This window comes from Labrus mixtus, chromosome 13 (genome assembly GCF_963584025.1).
Source record: "Labrus mixtus chromosome 13, fLabMix1.1, whole genome shotgun sequence".
NCBI classification, from domain to species: domain Eukaryota; kingdom Metazoa; phylum Chordata; class Actinopteri; order Labriformes; family Labridae; genus Labrus; species Labrus mixtus.
Genome location: NC_083624.1, coordinates 8111077 through 8123457, shown reverse-complemented (window position 1 = coordinate 8123457; position 12381 = coordinate 8111077).

Sequence of the window (12381 nt, the reverse complement as noted above, 5' to 3'; positions counted from 1 at the left end):
ATTTTCTCTTACTCCCCTCCTTCTCTGCCTGATGTGAAAAACAAAGCATTTTCGTTTTCTTTTTTTTTATGTGTTTGAAGTCATTCGGTCAATCGGTGGCCGTGTTTTGTGCACACAAATAATAAAAGTTGGTTCTATGGGATTACAGAAGCGTGAGTCTGAGTGTACAGTAGGAAGTCAGGTGGCATCACGTGCGGTGGCCCACAGACCGGACAGACTCAGAGGAATGCTGTTTTTGTGGAGTGAGACCGCCCGGCTGGCTCTTTGTTCAAAACCAGGCTGAGGGGCTGCTGCTGCACAGTGCAGCCCCCTGCAACTAAAAGCATCAGTAGTAGTAAACTTACAGTCCAAATAAATAGATTTAGACTTCTACATGAATAATTAAGCAAATACCTATTAACTAAATCAGTCACGCATTATATGTACAGCCCATATTCTTAATAAATGTTATGTTATGTCAAGACGAAAAAGAGCAGGTCTTTGCTATACTACTTACAAAGACCCAACATTAATCCACCATGAGCACAGCATATTGCAACATTAAGTAACAGTGTGAAATTCCTTCTCATAAGAGAGACACACAAAGTGTTTGAAAAGGCTTTTCAGTAAGTGTCATTGTATAAATGGCAGAATATTGTTTTGTTGATGGTAGAGTGTTGTTTAAATGATCAGAAATATACATGAAAGTAATCTAAAAATATAGAACGTGCATTTGAAAACGAGCACTGGTAGCGTAAGGTTGGTGCGCGTGCCCCATGTACAGAGGCTGCGGTCTTCCAAGCAGACGGCCCGGGTTCAAATCCGATGTCCTGGCTCCTTTCTCGTATGTCATTCCCCACTCTCTCTGTCTCCCTGATTTCAGACCCCACTGTCCTATCTCTATAATAAAAGCTTAAAAATCCCCAAAATAAAACCTTAAAAAATGAGTAATGGAAAAATTAGTCTAAAACTCCAAAAGACATCTTTTTATAAAAGGGGAATAGAATGAAAATGTCCCTTATTTCTCTAACTACAAAACATTGACATATTTGTGCAGCTAGAGGAGGAGGAGGAGGAGGAACGCAGCGAAGGAAGGTTGTGTGACTCAGAGGGTGGAGTGTGTGTGTTATGTGTAGTAGTGTAGTTCAACACAGCCCTATAAGCTATGAGCCTGGGTTCTGATGCTCTATCAGTAATACCGCTATCAACACACACACACACACACACACACACACACACACACACACACACACACACACTTGAAGAGTTTGCAGTTCAGAAGGCATGACGCTCAGTGTATCATTAAAGTTATCTCCTGGCTCTTGAAGGTGTATCATTACTGTCCCTAAGTCATAACAAATCAGCCTTACTGTATATGTATTTAGACATGTATGGTGCCTGTGTATATATTAAACCCTGTGTGTGTGTGTTGGTGAAGGTCCAGGTGGGTAACAGTCATGTTATATGAAGGTATGCACATGACGTGATTAATGCATGTACTGTGTGTGTGTGTGTGTGTGTGTGTGTGTGTGTGTGTGTGTGTGTGTCTTCTTTGGTACTTTGTCTCCTCAGTGCGTCCCTCCAGAGTCTTCTTGAGATCTTCACAAATTGACACATTAAAGGATCTTTGGAAATCCAGATCTAACTTTCATGCACGCTCTCTGTAATACACAGAAACACACACACTTAAAACAGCCTGTTCAGCGTCCATTACGCATGCATTAGAGAATTTAGCCCTGGATTTCAGCAGCAGTAAAATAAATATTTACAGTCCACACTTCTTTGATTTCGAGTATACAAAATGTTTCTTAACGTAGATCCTGTTTAGCCTTCTTTTCAATGTACGTAGGCTAGCTTCTCTCTGACATCAGAACGGCACAAATGTTTCTGATGTTGTGGGATTTAAGTGGATACAACTTCAATCTGCAATCAACATAATTCATACAATGTCCTGGGTGTGTTCTGTGTACATTAGGTGACTTCATTTATCTTTAGGGTGCGACCTTTTGGAGGCAACCCCGTCCAAGAAAAAAAACAACAACACTCGGACTGTGTAACTGATACATGACAGCCGAGAAAAGCGTTATGTGTTTACAATAAGAAAAGCTCTGACACACAGATAGCGATGAGGTGTATTTAAATAACTAGCTTGCAATTCTCTCTTCATAATATGCCCTGACGACATTCATTCATAGCTCCATAGTCACTGTCGATGGGGGATAGAATAGGCTGAATGCAAAGCCCTCCGACTGTAATCAGTTAACACAAAAATGTAACATCTGTATCGGACAATTGGCTGACGTCAACATTAAGCCAAAAACTGTGTAAGTTAAGTGTAGTGGAGTGTTCAGACTGTGTGCACAGCAGCAAGAGGTCAAGATCAGTATTTCCAATTAAAGCCCACATCATGACCATGAAGCCTGTGCATTAAGACGCTTGTGTCTGCATTGGGGGGCGGTGGAAGGAGACGGTATCATGAAGCAGCCGCAGCCCCGTCTGTCTTGGTAAAATAATGAAATCTGCTAAAAAAAAAAAAAAAAATAGAAATGTGCCACACTGCAGGCCCAGCAGTGCACCCACCTGACGCTGATAGTCTTGATTGGTTTGATTCATGTTACAGCAGAAAAAACATCCATGTATAATCAAGACCCTCGATCCAACATCTTTGCACCCTGCACCTTATTTAGCGCCCTGATTGTGCACAAAATGTAGTCCGACTCGCCCCAATGTCTCTCAGTGCCCTGTGCTGTAGATTACGCCGTTTTGATCGTTAAAATAGCGCCCTTGGTCTTTAAAGGAAGACCGTCTTTTCAGTGACATAAGAGTCACCGTACTAACCCTAATTACTGAATGTCTCCACTTTGAATTAAGTCTTATCAAATCTTATCTTATCTTTTTTGATAAAGATGGAACACTTGACCTGGACCGCCCCTTAATGACTTGACTCTTGACTTTCTTTCACAAGAGGGGTGACTTCGCTTACACCAAAAACACTTCAGTTTTCTCTCTGTGGCCAATGACTTGTCTGTTTCCTGAAAAATGAGAGCATTTCCTGAGATTCCCCCTCATGGGTGGCCATTCTGGCTCGGCTCTCTGAATACCATCTTCAGAGATTTGCTTCACCAGGAGTGAGGGATTCAGTGTCAGGCCGCATTAAGACTCCTAGACTTCAGACGCTGGTCATGACACGGCAGGTTGTGAAGTCTGTGAAGTCCGTGTGGCGGCAGGAGGTATTAGGCCAGCTGTAAGAGGAGGGATTATGTCCCAGTGACCCACGTTCCCATGTTAGAGAGCCGGAGGTGGAGGAAAATGGGGATCAGCATAGAGAAAGAAAGATGGAGGAGGCGAGCTGGAAGAAAGGGGTGGTAGTTAAGGAGGGAGGAAAGGACAGAAGGGGATAAAGTTTTTGATGTGATGGCCTCTGGCGGGTTGAACTTTTACAACTTCAGTGAGAGAGGTAGCTCCCTCTGCTGCTACATGTACGAATATACTGAGAACAGCCTGATGGAGAATAGATGGACTGCACCTTTATTTAGTAATAATTAGTGATTAGTGATAAATGTCATTGTAAATTTCAAAACAAACACAATGGGGAATCTTAACAAAAGTAAACATACTGTGACTGGTGGAAAGAAAGAGGTGTTAAAAGTGTACTTTCCGATTATGTGTTGGTATGATTTTAATACATTGGCAAGCTGCCTCTCATTCACATGACTCCCTAAAGTGTGACTCCTCAAGTCAATCTTTTGGTTATTTCTTACAACTCCTGAAAGTTAGGAGAAATTTTCGGGGTGAGCTGAATTTATAATCAATGTGTAGTTACTGAAACATGAAGAATAAAATCAGACGAAACAAGACAAGACATGTCAATGCAAAATGCACAGGTGGGACAAAATAAACCCCAAAGGGCTTGTTCAAGGAACCCACCTAACATTGAATTAAAACATCTGCAAAGTCTTGAAACAAAATACAAAAAGATTGAGTTATGCATATGAAGTCTAAAAGCTGGAAGAGAATACCATTTACAAAGCACTTGTTAAAGATCTTATTTAAAACCCAAATAGAAGAGTGACAGCTAAGTATTTACTTACAAAAAGAAAATGTCCTAAATTGCATGTAAAGAAAGTTGCCACACGGCGGATACAACACATCCCAAATAGTTGATTTTAAATAAGTCCCACCTCTGATAGGCCTTATAGCCAATCATAGTTCAGGATTTTGAGGTGGCACATGGGGTGGCCAATACAAATCCAAGGGGGGCCCATACCTACCCCTTTGGAAATGCCCCTACATGATCATTTATACATCTATAAGACTCTTATTTAGCACTTTTTTTCTTATATTGTTCTCTATTTATAAAATGACTTTACTTCACTCTGGTACCTATTTTCTATTCTATTTTTATGTTCATTGTAAAGCGAGGCAGAAGGCCTTGCATGTATAAACTTAAGTTTCTGATAAACTTTATTCAAGTTCTAATTCTTTTTTTTTTTTTTTTTTTTTTAAATGTGGGTCTTTTAAAGTCTTCTGTTGTACGGTGGGCGTTTCAGGACGAGAAGACTTAGGTTGAAACTCTGCACCGGCCGAGTATTAAAGTGTCATCTGTGGATTGGATGTGGAGAAGAACCTGCCAATTGAATCATTTTTTTGTGATTTTATTAAGACAGAAATATTATTCAAACTAAAGCCCTCTCTCTAGAGCCCCGGGTATGTTTCATATCAGGCCTACACTCTCCAGATTCAAACAGTTGTAAAAATTCCAGTGATGATAAGTGCAGCTTAGAGACTGAGGATTGCGAGTGTATGGCCAAACAACATGTCACTCAATGTGTGTGTTTCTATAGCAACGACACCAAACACAACAGCTCTCCTATCAGGGGTTGATCTTCTGAGAGCTCTGCAGCGGATGAGCTCGTCCTGATTGTTTCCAGAGCGCAAGAGGAGATGGAGAATTAGATTCTGACTTTATGCTTTGCTGCTGTGTGTGTAAATGTGTGTGTTTGTGTGTTTGAGTAAATGTGTGTGTTTGTGAGTCTGGAGAAGTTGTGTGCAAACTTAAGTCGTCCATAAAGTAATTTGGTCATTAGGTTTGGTCTTTTTTTCTTTTTGGTTTCTAAGGGGGAACTGGTGCAAAAACATGAGCCGACCTATTTTAATCCTCGCTGTTTGAAGTTCAAACTCAGATACACAGAAATAACAGAGTGTGGGAAACTTGAACACAGTGTTGGTTGCAGTGAGGCTTATAGAAACAGGAAAATATCTGAAGATTTTCTCTATGGGAAGCTGGAAAAAGCTCACTCTCAACAAATAGATACAAAGGTTTTAGAGAGGCAAACTAACCAGAGCTTGTGTGAATAATGTGACCAAAGCAGAAAGGAAAAGCTCTCTTACACATCGGAGTAAGTGATTCACCTATAAGCCTTTGTGTTGTCTGGAATCAGAAATCTCAACGGCGAAGAAGTAGAGGCAGTATTGTAAATCCTATATTTTATTACTCTCAGGAAAAAGTGGCGGGACGCAGCAGGAAAAATGTTGTTTTTCACAGCAGAGAAGGGTTCAGGTCAGACGCTCTCAGACAACACAGCAGCAAGCTTTGGAAACTTCTCAGCATATTCCTTTTGCTCCATGAGAGCACACAGACTTTAATGTTTGCCTTTTAAACATTACAAATTGGACAGATTTGCTATGTTGAGAAGTTAATCAGTTGAAAGAATCTGTGTCATAAAGGCAACCATGGATAAGAAGCAGGTAGAGTTCAGTTGTGTCAAATATTGAATATTTGAAGTTGTTTTTTCAGTCATAGTTTTGAAATGGTTACACAGCCGGTAGCGTGCGGAGATGTCTGGCTTTCAGATCTCACTTTCCAGCACAAAGAAAAACAAAACAAAGTGATCTGTCTGTTCTCACAACAAGTCATCAAAAACAGAAGCTTGCTTAGAGACCAAACATCTCAAAATATGATGCTTTAGGTTAACCTGGAGCGTCATATCATCATCATCATCATCAACATATGTAATGGTATTATATGGTTTCATATTGCATCTTTTCATGCTGCTATTGAATGGCATGGCATTTTAGGGTATGGCACCATTTTGTAATGTACTGTATGAGGCAGCCGTGACTCAGTTGGTAGAGTCGATCGTCTCTCAACCAGAAGGTCGAGGGTTTGATCCCCAGCTCCTGCAACCACATGTCCGATGTGTCCTTGGGCAAGACACTTAACCCCATATTGCTCCCGCTCGGAGACTGTGTATGCCGTCAGTGTGTGAATGTGTAGGCGTGACCTGCGGTGTAAAAGCGCTTTGAGTAGTCAGAAGACGAGAAAAGAACTAAACAAGCTCAAGTCCATTTACCATTTTACCAATTGTATTCATCATTTTGTTTCTTATCATATCGTTCATATTGTCTCTCACCAATTGTTTCATATCATTTTAATTGTTTCATACCGTATCGTTTAGTATTATATCACTTGTATCGTACCTCTCTGGGGCGGCAGTAGCTCAGTCTGTAGGGACTTGGGTTGGGAACCGGAGGGTCGCCAGCTCAAGTCCCGGTGCGGACCAAGTATTGAAGTTGGTCTGGTAGCTGGAGAGGTGCCAGATCACCTCCTGAGCACTGCCAAGGTGACCCTGAGCAAGGCACCAAACCCCCTCCCCACCACCAGCTCAGCAGCGCCCACTGTGGGCCTCTCCGTCACTCTGGCTTCTCTCCATTAGTGCATGTCCATAGGATCCTGTTTGTGTGCATGTGTGTATATACTTCAGCCTTTGTGTGTGTTGCATGACTACAGAGTGTAAAAACTGAAATTTCCCCTTGCGGGGATCAATAAAAGTAAATCTTAAATCTCTGATAACCGTTGGAATGCAGCTCTCATTAGCTTTATTTCTCATCCTTTTTTCTGTGAGCCTCATCAGGGTTTATTATAGGTCAACAATCTAAAACGCGTATCATCATTTATGTACAGTTGCAAAAGAGCTTAAACCATCACTTGTGTTAAGATCAACATTGCATGCTTTCTGATACCACATGTAGCTTCCTGTTGTACCAGTTTGATGAAACCAAACAGCTACCCTTATTTTATTTATACCAGCTGAATGTCATCTAGCTGACTGTCTCGATACCACGATAAGACAAAATCTATTTCTCCGGTTTAAATCAAAATGTCAGCATCCTGGTGAAGCTTGAGTCTGTGTCTGTCTCTGACACGGAGGACAGAGGTGACTGGTATCAGTCCTGCTCGATGGTTGAAGTCTGTTCTTGCAGATAAAACTTGAGGTTAATTGTTCTGCTGACAGGAAAAGCTTTAAAGATCACTGATAGCTTTTATGCAAAGAGATGGTCTGCAAGATTAAAAGATAAAAAAGGAAGAAATACATGAATGCTTTCCACCTCTGTTGGTTAAGCTGTGTTAAATGTTTGGACCATGTTGGCTCCTTTCACTCCGTGTTTATCCAGTTCAACCATCACATAGACGTCTAGTAGAACCAGTGGCTGCTGGGAGAATCCACTGGAGTTTTCTAAAAGGCACAGTGACTCATTTCAGTCACAGATGAGTCTTTGAAACAAGACTTGAGACTGTATCAAACTCAATCAATACAGAACACTCAACTGACTAAAACCTTACAAGACCTTTTGTCCGCTGACTTTGCAAAAACTGTTTTGATAGTTTTGATTTCACTAGCAAGGACCACGCCACAACCAAGTACGTTTAAGATATTTAATGATAGATCGTAGAAAATATGCTACGGTAATGATTATGATGGAGAGGGATGTTGTCGGTTGGCTGGTCTGGAAGGTTGGACTGACTGCAGGGCAGAGGGAGACTCGGGATGGGGGTTCTGTCTCAAGCGTAATTCTGCCCTGAGCTGATCACGGCCCAGACTGCGCCTAGAATTAGAAAAAAGAGATGGATGAGGAAGGAGGTTCAGTGGATGAGAGGGAAGGAAGGAGGTTGATTGGATGAGGGGAAGGGAAGGAGGTTGATTGGATGAGAGGAAGGGAAGGAGGTTGAGTGGATGAGAGGAAGGGAAGGGAGGGTAGGTCATCGAAGAAACTGAGACAAACGTTGTGGAGTGGGATGGCTCAGTATAAGTAGGCTTGTCAGGTGATTGGAGGTGTGGCTTGGGCGTAGTCCTGCTCCCGAACCTAAGTTAATATACATTAACTCCATATCTTGATTTTCTCTCCGTGTATTGTTTCTGGTAAACTTCTTCTCTCTGACAACAAACTAAACTGCATGAAACTAATTAATACTTATTTGAAATGATATTTTTCATGAATTATTTCTTAAATACATCACTATTATTCATTAGACCCCTCTGTTTCAAAGGCTATTTTCCTCATTTCATTTTCAATTTCAACCTCAAACCCAAGACATTTCCTGCTGTATCACTTGTAATACAAGTAGAGCTGTCAAACAATGTTTTTTTTCATTTTGATTAATCCCAGAATTTCAATAGTTAATCAAGATTCATCTAATTTTGAATAGTATTTATAAAACAATCTTTATTAGGCTTTTATTCTGAAATGTTGTACTGTCTTAAGACTCATATGGTCATATACACAACATTTAGGCACATGTCATACACTACTGTTCCCTAACATGGGCAAAGTTGGAGGGGGGAAAAAATATATTTTATGTAAATCAAATCTTATTTAACTGCTTTTGTAACTAAGTGCTTTCAAGCAGAAACTGTTTTTAGTGTGGAGCTTTGTGGCTCTCCACATGTTGACTGAGAGAGATGAGGGTCTGATATATCAAAAGGCAAAAAATCTGTGTGTGGGGGTGGAGGGGGAAGAAAAAGTCCAGAAGACATATGGAGAGGAGAAATCAAAACACAGAGAAAGATGAGCTGCTCTGTTCTTTATCTCTATTTTTAGTCCAGGCCTCCTTATATGATGTCGCTGTCTCTCCTCCACAGTAGCTGCTGCTCTGCTATGGCAACACAGGCTCTAATGACTCATGTGAATGTTTACATGTGCCTCTAAATGTGTGTGTGTGTGTGTGTGTTTCAGTGTGTGTGTGTGTGTGTGTGTGTGTGTGTGTGTGTGTGTGCAAGGGTGTGTGTTTAAGTGTGTGTCCCTTTGCCCCTTTATGGAGCGTTGCCAAGGAATAAACAGAACTGTCCATAAGTCTCCACAGTATGACCATCTTCAAAGAAACACACACACACACACACACACACACACACACACACATACACATTGATTTCATGGCAGACTACTTTCAGTTTTGACTCAAAGTGATCTTAAATTGAGATAACAGTGAAGAAGGAGAAGCGGGTTTGACTTTCATTTTTGCACAAATTGAAAAATGCAGAACAACAGAGGATTTGTGAACTCAAATCAGCTGCTCTTGATGGCACGCAGGCTGTAAATAAATACCAAAGCAAAATCTACAATATAAGGATTGAATACCCCCCAAGGTTTTAATTGCACCTATCTAGTGTGTTACATTTTAACTTATCACAGAACGTAAAAATGTCTGCCTCATGCAGCCACTTTCGCACAGATAGTCTCGAGTGATTTGGGTGTTTTTGAGGTTTGGGGAGTTTCAACATAAAGCTCTCCTCTGCCTTCGAGGCGCCACCTGTTGAATGCTCCTGCACTGAACTTGCTCCCTGCTTTGTGACATTTCTTCATCCAAGTTTTGCAACAAGAAGACAACTTTAAAAGATCCTCCCCTCTGCCTGCAGTTTAAAAAGATTTGATGTGGTTTGGAAGACTTGTATAGTTATGGTATTAAGTCAGATTTGGCTCGGGACAACCAAGATGCAAAATGATGAAAATCCCCACACACCACTTTTTGAATCTGTAGTTTTACCACGGTCGTGTTCACTGGGCTCTTGACTAAGTTTGTAGTTGTTTAGTCTTGGAAGCATCCTGCTGGTTCTTTGCTTATTTGTAGAACACGAATGAGTAAACTCCCTCCAGAACCACACTCCTCTCTTCTCAGCAAACAGCTCAAGACACACAACTTGATCTCAAAGGGTTAATCCTAACCCTGAAACAAAGGAAGGGCAATGTTGCAGTTCCTCAGATTTCATTTTGTACATTAGATAGAATGAAGACGATGTATGTCTAAAACATGACCGCTCTATGATTCAGATGTGCACACACATGTCGACACAGCAGGATGGTTGTGTGTCAGGGCGTCAGTCCAAAAAACTGCACTGTTATCTACAGTTGGCTCTCAGCCGCTGCTGCACGTTTCTCTGCCGCTTTGTTTTGACAGGACACACGAGTGAATGTGCAGCATAAAGCAATTACGGGGGCTCTCTCTGCTTCTACTGTACAAAGCTTAAAAATAGCTGCAGGCGTTCCCTCAAAGCACAGAGCAGGGTGTGTGTTTCTGCCATTTACACTTTTTTTTTTGTTTCTGCGAGTGAGTGTGAGTTAGCATGTGATTACTGGGTTTGTGTCAGTGTGTGGAGCCATGTGTGTGTGTTCGTGTGTGTTCGTGTGTGTGTGTGACTAACAGCGGGTTAATTGCGGCTAGAAAATGGAAAAAGTTCACTTGCAATTCTGGTCCAGATCCTGGTTTATTTCTGGCTCTGTACAGGCAAGACGTGCCATCTAACCTCATAGAGACACACGCACAAACACACACACACACATGTACACACAGACACACACACACATGTACACACAGACACACACACACATGAATGCGTCCCTGCCTTCTAATAAAATCCAGACTATTCCTCTTCACTTCCTGCTGGTCGTTGAAGCTGCAGGAAAATGGGATCCCATCAAACGACAACTCCACAGAGCCGCTCCCTCCACCTCCACCTCAGAGCAGTTTTCTTTCTTCTCTTTGCAAGCTGCTGTGCAACCTCCATATCCAGTATTCTGAAGAGTTGGGTCCAATAAATAAAAGACATGACCTTTGGGGGATTAATCCATCTTTCTCTCACAACATCTCCGACATCGTGGTATGCAGTCTGCATGAGCAGCCCTGTGACCGTAACTTCTTACTGAAGTGAAAGCTCATGGTCTCACCTACACGTGTTTCTCAGGACACTGCACATACTGCAGGACTGGACACTCAAAGTGAACTCTGCGGCACATCCGCTCAGTAGTGGCCTCAGTAGGTGTGGCCATAATGTGAAACAGTTAACCCTCTCTAAAAGAGCGTATACGTCGCGCATCATGCCGGGGTATCTGTGACGGCAGCAGCACTGCATGCGTGTTTACATTTTACAGACAGGGGACACACGTAGTACATTTACATGATGTTATGAAGTGGATTCATTTTGCTAGTCCGGTTGAAATCACACAAAATCTAATTTCTTAAAGTAGATATTGCCGTTGGGGTTTGACTTACTCTCGCTTGTATTCATGAAAACTTGCCCAGACGTTCTAAGAATGCATCACAGTTCTGGCACCGCCCTTTGACCTGGAGGTCAAAAAACATAAATACGTAGAAGGTAAATACATAGAAGGTATCATCGCTAGAGTGAGAACCACGTCGTCTCGGCCAGATGAGGAGACACAGTTAATGTTGCGCCAGCTGAAGAAGTTGAAGATGTTGTTTTCAGGGTTTGACCAATCAGTTTGTCACTCGCTAACTAACGTTACTGACGTAATAGGTCAACCCCGAAGAAGGTCAAGTAGTAACTAGCTGAAAGGGGGCATATTGCCAACAGCAGAGTGGGACAATTTTCCTTCAATTACCTAATTCTCCCGGGTGCTTATGTAGGTCCAATCAAATGGCCTAATTGAGCTGTAGCCCGACTTAAGGGCCTGTGACAATAAGCGGTGTCTATTATCAATACAAAACCAATTCATTTTCAGCGTCCTCAAAAACCCCCTCAGCTATTAAAACTGACCTTACAGTCACTACAGAGGGGAGCTTATGTTACATTTTGTGACCCAGCAACAATAAGCAACAATGAGAAGAGCTCTGAAACCGAGGTCATGGGTGCTGCGAGCACAAAGAGCGGCGCCAATGGACTCACTGTGTGTGGAAACGTACCGAGAGGCTCAGTATGCCTTTTTGTAGATTAGTCATGGAGAACAGTATGTTTAGGTTCTGCATCAAACAACAAAAACACTGCAGCACAATGAGTTTAAGATCACGTCAACAACATTGAACATCCTTAAATACTTAAAGCTGATTTCGCTGCTAATGGTCGTGTTATCGAATGCTCAAGTATTCTCATGGTTGGGTTTCGTTGATTTAATTGTCTCAGTGCCTCTTCCACTTCAGGCTGTCTGTGTTACTTTCAGTCTCAGCACTCATGTGAGCCTCGACTTCAGTCCTTGAACGTTGACCACTGACCCTTGACCTCTCAATAACTGGCTGTTAATGATGCTTGTCGTCAAGGAGATGACGCTCATAATGCAGCAGTCAGTATTATTAATCTCATAAGAAAATCAAAAATACATCACTGTCACCAC